The sequence below is a fragment of the Octopus bimaculoides genome, chromosome 9, assembly GCF_001194135.2.
Source record: "Octopus bimaculoides isolate UCB-OBI-ISO-001 chromosome 9, ASM119413v2, whole genome shotgun sequence".
Lineage (NCBI taxonomy): Eukaryota > Metazoa > Mollusca > Cephalopoda > Octopoda > Octopodidae > Octopus > Octopus bimaculoides.
Window position 1 is genome coordinate 7,010,422 of NC_068989.1, and position 4,133 is coordinate 7,014,554.

Below are 4,133 nucleotides of genomic sequence, written 5' to 3' on the forward strand. Positions count from 1 at the left end.
TGAAATTTACAGAAAAACAGAAGACGAAGACAGGTGTATAAACAACAAACAGGTGTAATTAGTTTAACGCTCGGGAAAGTGAGAAAGTCTTTTACGTTTTGAGCCTACACACACATATACACACACACGCACATACATACATACATACATACATACATACATACATACATACATACATACATACGTACGTACATAGTGTTTCCAGCTGTTTATCATTTGTAGCGTATAGTTTTAGGTCATCCATATATAAAAGATGGCTGATTGTTTTTCCGTAACATTTATATCCGCATTCACTTCTATTTAGCATGTCAGATAAATTTATATCCGCATTCAGATCTATTTAGCATGTCAGATAATTATTATTATCCCCAAGACACACCGGGGACGTTTAACAAAGATACACCGGGAACGTTTAACAAAGATACACCGGTAACGTTTAACATGTGAGAGCGATAAAACACTGCTCCGAAATTTATCCAAAAACATCGGAAAGACATCGCATGGAGCCAAAAAATAGCTGACAAAAGGTTGGACTATATCCGAGTAAGTAATACTCATTGAAATTTATTTCTATTTTCCAAATGAAATGCTGTATTTTAACTGGATATCATCTCCACTGCTCGCACAGTACATGTAAACACACGATCTATCAACACCAGACCAACTTCGGCCCCAAACACCATGTACAAAAAAATTACAAATAAATTAAATAATACCGGTATTATTCAACCCAAGAATAACAATCGGGAAGTGCGTACTTTAAACTTATTATTATTATTATCATTATTATTATTATTATCATTATTATTATTATTATCATTATTATTATGGCAGCTTTCCTACCACCCTCGCTCAACACTTCCCTACACTTTTGTTAATATTACACCTTTTCGCCTCGCAAATTTTGGGTCTTTTTTTTTTTTTGTCCATCCTGCTACTAATTCGGGAACTATAATCATGGGGTCATAATAGAAAACACTTGCCCAGGGTGTCACGCCGTGGGATTGAATCCAAGACCACAGTTGGGAAAGAAAGCTAATTAACCCCACACCCACGACAATGATTTTTTCCCCCTTTTCTTTGTTTCTATAATGCATTTTTCTCTTGAAAAATGACGTATTTTAAAAAACAAACCAACGATATTCCAAGAATGCCATTCTGGAACTGACACTGGTTGTTCTATCAAGTGAGGCTTGAATCTTTATGTAATCTTCCTCCTCGCAATGTCTTGGACGAAATAGTGAAAAAATAATACAAGCATTTCTGAGGTTGTGTTGACGTATTTGCCTTCTAACGCTTAATTGACAACACACGTTCGACCGCTTTACAGGTGTGTTTACATCTACACAATGTCGGCCGACGAAGCCTTGTGAACAGGTAAATATAACCAATTCGCAAATGTAGCAATTGCCGTGAAATATACTGGTAAACACAGATGGTTTAGCTTATTTAAGAGTCTATTGTATAATGCAGTTTGTATCACATTATTTATCGTATATTAATTGCTTCGCTTCTTTAATAACGAACCTGAGAAATCCATAAACTGATATTTGTCCCTATTGAAAATCAAAACGCATTATAACATAGGAGCTATTCATCATTTCCTTACTCTATCATTCAATATACAAGATAATCCCTATACACACATGCATAATATGATATCTATACATATTTATAAAATGATATTTACAATGTTCGTTTGTGTGTGCGCGTGTCTTAAAGATTATCTCTCCCCAGCTACTTTTCATTTTGCTATTTCGATCAAATATAAACACAATTCATATGGGGGAAGATACTGTTTGAGATACAGGTTTTCTGTTTCTCCAATAAGTTTACTAAACCAGAAAATAATCACTATATGAGGAGGTTATGCTTAAAAGATTTTATATATATATATATATATATATTATTCTGTCGGTTACGACAACGAGGGTTCCAGTTGATCCGATCAACGGAACAGCCTGCTCGTGAAATTAACGTGCAAGTGACTGAGCACTCCACAGACTCGTGTACCCTTAACGTAGTTCTCGGGGAGATTCAGCGTGACACAGAGTGTGACAAGGCTGGCCCTTTGAATTACAGGCACAACAGAAACAGGAAGTAAGAGTGAGAGAAAGTTATGGTGAAAGAGTACAGCAGGGTTCGCCACCATCCCCTGCCAAAGCTTCGTGGAGCTTTAGGTGTTTTTGCTCAATAAACACTCACAACGCCCGGTCTGGGAATCGAAACCACGATCCTATGACCGCGAGTCCGCCGCCCTAACTACTGGGCCATTGTGCCTCCACATCTGTGTATATACATATAAGTAGATTTCTTTAATTACATGTATACATGATGCAGGCGTGGATGTGTGGTAAAAAACCTTGCTTTCCAACCACATTGTTTCAAGTTCAGTTCTACTGCTTGGCAGCTTGGACAAGCATTTTCTGCTCAGGATGAAAGGCAAAGTCGACCTCGGCGGAATTTGAACTCAGAACGTAAAGACAGACGAAATACCGCTAAGCATTTCGCCCGGTGTGCTAACGTTTCTGCCAGCTCGCCGCCTTGAAACACGTGTTTTTGGCCTGTAAAGTTTTGTGCAACCACAACCTGCTAGCAGGGTGAAGCTCTACTGCTATGGTTTTGTTGTCATCCACTCATTGCTAATAGACGATAGATGGATGAACGTTTAACATTCCTATTATATTTCCATGGAAATTCTCCTTGGAGTAATGGGGAAAAAGGTTTCTTAAATGTAATGCAGTTATTAAATAAAGTATCAGGTGTGGAATATGTATGAGAAAAGATAATGAGCCGATGTAACCACTCCATCCAATTGTACTGCCATTTTACTTAAGTTGGTGCTGAGATATTGCAATATATAGCAGTTCAATGACAGAATTGTCTGATTGTTGGACAAAAGTAAAAAACTGGGATATTTAATTCCATCTATTTACGATGGCGAGCTGGCAGAATCGTTAGCACGCCGGACAAAACGCTTAGCAGCGTATCGCCCGTCTTTACTTTCTGAGTTCGAATTCCATCATGGCTGACTTTGCCTTTCATCCTTTCAGGGGTCGATAAAATAAGCACCAGATGAACACTGGGGTCAATGTAATCGACCCTCCCCCAATGGCGCTGCCCTGGTGACAAAATTTGAAATCAATTTTTTTAGCTTGTTTTCAATATTTCATTATGTGGCTGTGCGGTAAGTAGCTTGCTTACCAAGCAACATGGTTCCGGGTTCAGTCCCACTGCGTGGCACCTTGGGCAAGTGTCTTCTACTATAGCCTCTGGCCGACCAAGGCCTTGTGAGTGGATTTGGTAGACGGAAACTGAAAGAAGCTCGTCATATATATGTATATATGTATGTGTGTTTCCACGGTGATTTCTGCTTTTGTAAACATTCTAGCCGTATATTTACCCCGACCATAAACGTGGTTTCTGTCGTAATTTCTTTCTATTCAGAGTAACAACTTTGTGTCTCACCATCATCCTGCACAGTATACGATCGTAATTTGCCTTATTCACCAGAGCAGAATCATTCCAGATCTTTCCGGGCTCGAAATGCTTCATGCCTACAGTAGTTATCTCCCATTAATTCCCCGACTACCCTTACATCAGCAAAACATTCTGTATAAAGAATTCCTAGGAATGTTAAAGGTACATCTCTTCTCAGAATAACAAAATCAAATCATGGATGCAAAAGACAGGGGCCTACTTCGTTTTAGGACTTCCTTTGTACAATTTTCCCGTATATATTTTTGCTTATTTCTTTGTTTTGTCTTATTCAAATCCGACTTCAACCGTTATCAACATCAAATAAAAGCCTAATCAGAAATTCTAGTCATCCATACTTTCTACAATGCTCCGAATGGAAATTCACATGTCACATGCTGCATCTGTAAAACACAGGGATGCTTTTATCTAATAACAGAATTAACTGACAAAAGGACACAGAAAATTTTGATATCAGGATCTCAAAACTTTTTCTCTTTCTTCATTATTTCTCACACACGAACACTTTCTCGTTCTCTCATTACGTTTCTAATTTCTTCCTTTCCAATTCCCAATCCAACTTTACCATCCCTCCCTGCCCCACTCCCTCTCTCTATATATATATATCCCCTTTTCTCTCCCCTTCTCTCCCTCCC

The 4,133-nt window shown here is 38.4% G+C and overlaps 2 long non-coding RNA genes across 2 annotated transcripts in view; one reads left to right on the forward strand and one right to left on the reverse strand.

The window, feature by feature from the left end:
* LOC106873982 (uncharacterized) overlaps positions 1 to 4,133 on the reverse strand; it is a 41,719-nt gene that overhangs the window by 22,286 nt on the left and 15,300 nt on the right. The window lies entirely within an intron of this gene.
* LOC128248691 (uncharacterized) overlaps positions 441 to 4,133 on the forward strand; it is a 143,282-nt gene continuing 139,589 nt past the window's right edge. The window contains exon 1 of the long non-coding RNA XR_008264850.1: positions 441 to 543. This is a non-coding gene — a long non-coding RNA (uncharacterized LOC128248691). The remainder of the gene's footprint in view (positions 544 to 4,133) is intronic.